Consider the following 8,582-nt stretch of genomic DNA (forward strand, 5'->3'; position numbering starts at 1 on the left):
CAACAGTTGGAAATGGACACAGGTTACTGGAGGTTTGCTGGTAAATACAGTGTTTTCTCACTCTTTTTATGCTATCTTTGGACAATCATGGACAAAACCAGGCGCGGAGGGAATGATATCGATAAATACCTCTTCAATTGCCGGCAATGGCTACGAATGCAGGTGGATTGGACGCGCCCACGGTCTCTGGGTCGATTTCTGCAGGTTGGCGATGGATTGGTCGTAAAACGCATGCAAAGCAGAGCAATAGTTGTTTTAACAAAAGTGACAAAAAACACGATTTTCGGCGAAAATATGGACTTTTTGGGATTTTGGCGCTTTTTTTGGATGACATCATCAGGTGGGGTCAGGGTCGGATGACGTCAGCATGACGTCATCGGGTGACGTGGCGGCCTATGAGTGGTCCATGGGGGTTGGTGAGGTGGCGGACAGGTCAGAGTATTGGCGGACAGGGGCGCTGATGCGGCGGCGACGTGGCATGATGTGAGCGCGACGTGGCGATGACGAGGATGTGACGTGAGCGTGACTGGTCAGCGGAAACCGGAAGCGGTAAGTGGTAAGTTCTCGGACCGCTTTGGATACGGCCGTGGTTTTGTCAGAGGGCGGCCCGAGAGAATATGGGGGTGACGCATGGCAGAGGCCTGACGTCACCCTCTGACAGTTTCCTGGGCGATAACGGTAGTACATCGGGGCCGACCCGATATGGATCTGGGCCGTCGGATGGGAAAGCCCAGATCCGACGGTCGACGGGTTGATGAGATGTAAGGACAATACGGAATGCGGGGCCAATAAAATATTATTATTCTCTGAACTGTGTGCCCGGCGGAACTTTATAAAAAGTGGGTTTTTATGGTTTTTTGCAGTGTTACGTGTTAAATGGGTTTATACACAGATTTATTTACAAAGCGCGTTTAGGTTATTAATCCAAGCAAATCCCGGATTAATCCCACAATTAATTTTCCAGCGCTCTTTGGGTCGCGCTCTAATGTTTTAGCGCTTAAACCATTTGGAACCAAACTTAGAGCTATAATGCTCGGGGAAGGGGATACATAGGTATTTTGGGGTTTTTTGCATAATTTACATAGTAATAGGGGGAAAAGGGGGTATAGGGAGTTAAATAGTAGAAGTTAGGGGTTAATATGAGTGGAAGAGGTGGATGAGGAGGGGAAACACTAAGTTTTGTATGGAATCAACTTAGTTTAGGGAGTAGATCAAAATGAAAAGAATTTTACACAAGAAATGTGGCTTTTAAAGAAACAAGAACCACCATAAGACCTTGACTTTCTTTCATGAGCATAACTGGTAATGGGATGTTAGTAATGAATGTGAGGGGGGAAATCAGGAAGTTAGACATGCTTCTTTGTATTGCTGCAAGATGATGGAGAAGAGGAACTTCTCTATCCACTGATGTTTCCTTTATGTTAGACCAGCAAAATTCAATTGAAAGGAATGACATTTCTGCAACCTCCTCTACCTACCCATTAACTTGCCTAGCATTTTTTGTTTCTTTATGGAGGGTGCACTTAGACTTGCAGACCCTCATGTGCCTTTTCTTTTCTTTTGGCTTTTTCTTTTGATTCTCTATCTATAACTACCCTTATTGCTTCCAAGGTCCCAGATTAAGCAGTTGGGAACCTTAATTCTCTACCTAACTTCTGGTCTGCCAAGATTGAAAAGTTTGGACAGACTTCTTTCTCTATTCTACAACAAGAAATTGAAACATGGCATGATCCAGATTAGGCTATTGGACCATCCATCCAAAATTGAGTCAACATCAAGCTATGTACACATATTACCTTCTCTTGAAAATATGGGATCTTTGCATCACCAAAGCAGAGCATATTTGGAACTTTCTTTGCCAATCATGAAATATGAAACCTATTGGTATAGGTATCTAACAGTGGCTCCACATGGGGATGGTTTTTCCATTTGAAAGACCAAGAACAGCAAGTCAGAATGCCTTGGTCCAAGATTTCTCTTACCAAAACTTGAAACTTTCTCTTTGTATTTCAAAACTGGAGGCTATTACCTCTGTGGAACTTCTGGAAAAAAGCTCTTTTCTGCTGATTTACAGCAACTTCTTGAACTGAACTATTTGCATGCCGAAAGAAAATATATACAACTGATTATGTACAGGGGAACAGCCATGCTATGTTCATGGATAGTAGTCAAAATAGTGCTTCGACATCCTGCCATTCACAGGACCTTCATCCAAATCGGCTTCATCAAGACTTTTAAGGAAGTAAGTATTGTTTCCTTGCACTGCTTGGATGACAAATGGTCCTCTCCAAAGGGAATCAAATTTTCCATGTTTTCCTTTATCTTCCCTTCTTGAGTCCCACTTGAGGACTTTATCACCAATGTTGAAATCTTCAGCCTTAGTCCTTCTATCAAAAGCTTTCTTTAACTTTTCTTGTAAAACTTGAACTCTGCTATAAACTTGGTCTCTAGTTTGCTGCAAACATATTATTTGATTGATCCTTCTTTGCATGTCATTGGGCTCAGCTTGACTTTCTTGAAGTAATCTCATAACAGGAACCCCTAGTGATGAAGGAAATCTGGCTTCTAATCCATAGACTAACTCATATGGGCTGACCCCAATTGATCTCTTGGTTGTTAGTCTATCTGCCCATAAGGCATTGACCAGCTTCTTATGCCAATTCTTCTTATTTTCTTCCAACACCTTCTTTATGATGTTTATAAGGCTTTTATTTGATGATTCTGCTAGGCCATTTCCTTGAGGGTAGTATGCATTGGAGTGGCCCAAAGTAATATGAAATTTGTGGCAGAAATTCACCATCTTCTTAGATCTAAAAGCAGCAGCATTGTCTGTTATTATCTTATCAGGACAACCAAATCTAGAAAGGATATTGGTCTCAAGGAACTGAATGATAGTAGTATCATTTGCTTGTCTACATGGAACAGCTTCAATCCATTTAGTAAAGTAGTCTGTAGCTGTTAGAATCCATCTATGTTGGCCTGAAGATGAGGGATGAATTTCCCTAATGAAATCCAAGCCCCATTGTTGAAAAGGTCTCTCTGTTGCAATAGGCCTCAAAGGGAGTGGCAGTAACTTTCTCTTTCCCTCAAATATTTGACACTTATGGCATGAGGTAGTGAAATTTTTAACATCAGAGAACAAGGTGGGCCAATAGTAACCAGCCCTCAGTATCTTATCCACAGTGGACTTCCAATACAAGTGTCCACCACAATCACCTGCATGAAATTCTTCCATGATTTTGTTAGTCTCATTCTCAATTAAGCAGTTTAACAATATACCCTCATGGTTTTTCCAAAGTAAATTGCCATCCATGACATAAAATCTTGAAGCTTTCATTTTTAGGAACCTACATTTAGTTCTGGACAATCCTGGGGAAGCACACGGGTTTTGCAACACATAACATATATCAAAATACCAAGGGGATTGTTCAAAGGCTACATTGATCTTTGGAGTTGCCAGCTCCGGTTCATTGTCCAGTTGGTTGATGTCCAAGGCTTGGAAATTTGTTTCAGTCATTAATTTGGCCAAACCTTGCCCTTTTATCAGTTTTGTAGGTTTTATTTCAATGTCAAATTCTAAAATGTTGGAAATCCATTTTCCTCTTCTTCCCTCTAAGTTCTCTTGAGTAAGTATGTCTTTCACAATGGGACTTGGTACATAAGCTATAACATGGGAGTATAGGATGTAAATCCTAAAGTCTTTGATGGCTTTGACCAAAGCATAAGCTTGCTTCTCCATGATTTGATATTTCAGAGGTGCATCTCTAAGAGCTCTACTAAAGAAAGCAATGGGTTTCTCATTTCCTTGGTCATCTTTCTGTAATAAGACAGCAGCAATGGTATGCTGGGAGGCAAAAGAGAAAATGATAAATTCTCTATCAAATTGAGGATTTGTTAAGACTGGGGTTTGGGTAAGGGCCAATTTTATACCTTCAAAAGCTTGATTTGCTTCTACCGTCCATTTCACTTTTGAATCCTTTTTAAGCATGTTATTGAGTAATCTGCTCAATTCTGCCAAATTTGGGATAAATCTCCTTAGGAAGTTGATCTTTCCCAAGAAGGCTTGTAATTCTTTGATGTTTCTAGGGTGGGGCATTTGTAAGATAGCCTGTATCCTGTCTGGGTCAATTCTAATGCCATCCTTTGAAATGATATGCCCTAACAGCTTACCTTCTTCCAAACCAAATAGAGACTTCTTGGGATTCAAGGAAATTCTGTATTTCCTACAAGTTATGAATATCTGCCTTAGATGTTTCAAGTGTTCTTGGTCAGATTTTGAGAAAGGTGTGAGGTCATCTAAATAAATGACAAGGAAGTCATGAATCTCTTTGGCAAAAGCAATATCCATTGCTCTTTGAAATGTAGCCCCTGCATTTTTCAATCCAAAAGGCATTTTTACATATTTGAAAGTTCCCCATGGGGTTGTGAATGCGGTTTTGTCTTGATCATCAGGGTGTACTAGGATCTAATTAAAGCCTGAGAATCCATCGAGTAATGAGATCCTTGAGGCCCCTACCACTCTTTGGAGAATGTGATCCATCTTAGGTAAGGGATAGTTATCCTTGAGGGATACTTGGTTTAAATTCCTTAGATCAACACAAAGTCTGATTTCACCAGTTTTCTTTCTTGTGGGCACCAGGTTTGAAATCCAGTCTGAGAACCTGATTGGGGCTATGATACCAGCTTTAAACATTTTTTGTAGCTCTTTTTCAATTGAAGGGAGAAGCATAGGATTGATTCTCCTCAATTTCTGTTTAAAGGGTTTTTGATTGGGCTTGAGAGGGATTGTGTGTTGGATAACAGAGGTGTCATAGGATTTTAAATCCTCATAACTCCATGCAAAGACATCTTGAAACTCTTTGAAGAGGTCAATGTATTTAGGTTTTTGATCAGGAGGTAAGGATGCAGACAATTTTATTATCTTGGGCTTTTCAATAGTTTCAATGTTGCATTCTTCAATGGCAGCATTAAGGGGCTGCATTTTTGGTTTTCTAGGGAGATCATTTGAGTCAAAAATGTCCTCCAATGGAGTTAGGCCTGTTGGTAAAAAGTTATCCTTCAGCTCTATGATTTCAACCTCTATACCAACTACTTCTTCACAACTGATTTGTTGAATTTCTTGTATGTTATCTTTGTTAAAAATTGTTGGATGTAGCATTTGGTTAGTTGTTTTGGGTGATATTGCCTTGTGGTTCTGTTCATTCAGTGTTTGTAACTCACTTGCAGCCTCAGTATCAATGTTTAGTCCTGAAAATTCTTGCTGCAAAGTTAAGAAATTATTTATTTGTGTATCATCCTCAAACACTTGCCAATATTTTACATTGTTTGGGACAGAAGGTCTGTGTTTTATCTCGGCTGTAAAACAATGCTTGGGTTCAAAAGGTAGTTTACAGGTGCTTGCAAATGTGGCCAAACTATGAGCATGAAGATTATGGGTTCTAGAAATTTTGGTGATTTGAAATTCTATGAAGGAATTTAGTATTTCAGCAGCAGCAGACCTATAAGATCTCAATATTTTGTCATTAGTGACAAAATTCCCCTTTACGTGTTGGATAATTAGGTCTGAATCTCCCATGATTGAAACTTTTGTGGCTTGTAAGGATTTTACTAGTTTGAGGCCTAGTAAAAGAGCTTCATATTCTGCCATATTGTTGGTGCACCTGAAGTTTAACCTATAAGCTCGGCCTTCTGCATGACTATTTTGTTTGTTATGAATCCACACCCCAGCTCCTGCCCCTAATTTGTTGACTGACCCATCAAATTCAAGGAACCATAGGACATCTTGGTTAAGGGAAGAATTGTCAGCTAGTATGGGACTTGGCATCAACAACTTGAGATCTTGACTGATCCTTGGTTTTTCTTCTTGAACAGTTTGGTTTATTGATTGCTCAACCATTATTTTTAGAGCAGCAGTTTGTTCATTTATATCCTGATCCTGTTCGGGTGTATTGGTTTCATCATTTGTAGGACCTGTATTATCATTGAAGAGAATATATGAGTCTATGTCAGAATGGACAGCATATATGGGAAAGTTTTGAGGTTTTTCTTCACTGCTGACCATGTATTTCATGAGGGTTTCTCTGTATAGTCTCTTTGGTTGTCCAAAGACAGAGATGGTGGCATATGACATGTCTAACTGCAAGGAACCTTGGAGCTTAGCCCCCCATGATCTTGATAACAACATTCCATACTTGGGTGGGATATCAGCAACTACAACATCCATCAAGATAGTCTTATTAGGGTATTGGACAAGTGACACACAGAGATCTTTTATAAGGCCTAAACACTTAACTTGGCTGGATTCAAATGAGAATAAGTCCTTATACGGTCTTGTAATATCTAGATTTAATCTTTCCATGACTGATTTGGGCATCAGGTTGTGAGAGGCACCTGAGTCAAACATTGCATTGTGTAATATCTTGTCATGAACATGCAGGCTGACATAAAAAGGTAAGATCCCTGTAATTGTTGTCTTTCCATCAACTTCTGGGCCGAAAAGTAGTTCAGGAGTATCATCCAACACATTAACATCATCTTTGTTATTAGTAAGTTGAAGGGATCTCTTGATTTGTTGTTTGTAGATGTTATGTTTGGCCAACTCTGAGAGAGGAATGGCTATCTTCAATTTTCCAATTTCAGCTTCTAGGTCAAAAGGTCTTTCAGATTGGGTCTTAGTGTTTTGGTTAACAGCCTTTTCCTTATCAATGGAATCCTTAATGCCTTCCTCCTAATTCTCTTTTTGATCTTGAGGCTTGTCCTTTTTACTTGTCTTTTGAGAAACACTGCTAGGATTATGTTGTAAGGATGATGTAGCCACTGGCTGTTGATTTGAGGGAGATGCTTCAGTTATTTCTTCAACCGTTACTTCCTTTGTGATTGGATCAGTTTTGTCAATTGGCTCTGTGACAATAGCTTTTTTAGGCTGTAGGATGTCCTTTGTTTTGTCAGGTTGTGTCACATTTATTGTCCTACTCCTCAATCTGTATTGCTTATGAACTTCAAAAACAGTTGTATCATAGCCTTGTTTAAAATCATATGACTCACCTGATTTGGTTTGGAATTGCTTGATGTCATCATCCTTATGATCTTCCTGTGTTAAAAAGACTTGATTTTCACCATCCAAACCCATTAGATTAATGTGAGGGTCTTCATTGGGTTCACTAGATGCAGAAGCCTCAGCATAATTCTCTTGGAAAGGGGGTCTGACATGTTGGTCAGGATCAGTTCTTCCAACATTGGGATTTTGATTCTTTCTAAAGTTTTGGTTTCTTACATTGCTTGTTTGCCCTTCCCATGATGACTTTCTTTCTATGGTTTCCACTCTGTCCCCAAGTCTATCCATACCTTTGATAATTGCATCTAACTTCTGCTCAAATGCTGAGGGTTCTTCCTTAAAGGTAGTTCTTCTTTCAGTTCTTGCCCTATTTCTCTTGGCAATCAAATTTGCCTCTACACTTACTGCTATGTCTTGCATGTCTGCCAAAGTTGCAGGGGCTCTTTCTCTTAATTGATATGCCATATCAGCATCAAATCCATCAGGGAACTTAATTAATGCTAAATCAGGTGGTGGTCTGAGGTTTTGAGGAATGGCACTATAGACAGAATTGAATCTAGTGCAATAGTCCGATACAGTTTCTTGTGGACCTCTCTTTATGGAGTCATATTCAGATAAAATGTGTAGAGGGTCTTTTTTCTTTTCCCATCTGTTTAGGAAGGACTGATAAAGGGCTCCGGAATTAGCTATAGAATTTGCAGCCAGTGCCCTGAACCATGTTCTTACTTCACCTGTCAGACTTTGTACAAAAATTTTCATTCTCACATCATCATCATCTATCTCATAGTTTTCGAAGTAGTCTTGCATTTTCTTAGTATGCTGTAAGGCAGTGTATGTATTGGTTCCATCAAAATAAGTTATTTTTCCTTGGTAATCCTGAGGCATGGCACCAGGATTGTTAGGCAGCTGGAGGGGTGCATAACGATTAGCCATATTTGGTGGGACAAGTGGGACAACTGAAATAACAAGAACAACGATAGCAGTTTGTGTGTTAGATGTTGACAATATGTTTTGTGAAGTGGATGATGAAGAGGGGGAGGAATGAGTTGTATGGAGGTGAATAGTAGGTTTAGAAGGGGTGGGGATAAAACTATGCTGAACTGCCTCAGGGCTAGATTCAGGAGATTGCTCCCATTCCTCTTGGCTTTTATGAGTTTTATGGATCAAATTGGGGTTATCGAAAACAGGAGGAGGATTTGGGTCAGGATTTGACCTGGTGTGCCTAGTTTTCCTTTTAGGAGCCAGCTTCTGAACTTCTTTTTATGAGAATTTCTAAGGAGGTAGTGATCTTTTGATAAGGGCTGGTCAGTTATAGCACAACTATATGAAAATTAATACTGAATAAAGATTGACTGAGGCAGCTTTTATATACTCCTGCAAATGCAAAGCAGAGGCGGTTTCTAAGGCTATCTGGCTGTTACTCAGGCTTTATCTACAGCATTAAGAATCAGATAGGAGGTTGCAAAGTTTATCCAGGTCCCCAGTGGAGTTGCCATTTATGTTATCGCCCAGGTTGTTCCCTTTGACA

This window comes from Pinus tabuliformis, chromosome X, assembly GCF_031772625.1.
Source record: "Pinus tabuliformis cultivar Carrire ecotype Pingquan chromosome X, CPIR1, whole genome shotgun sequence".
Lineage (NCBI taxonomy): Eukaryota > Viridiplantae > Streptophyta > Pinopsida > Pinales > Pinaceae > Pinus > Pinus tabuliformis.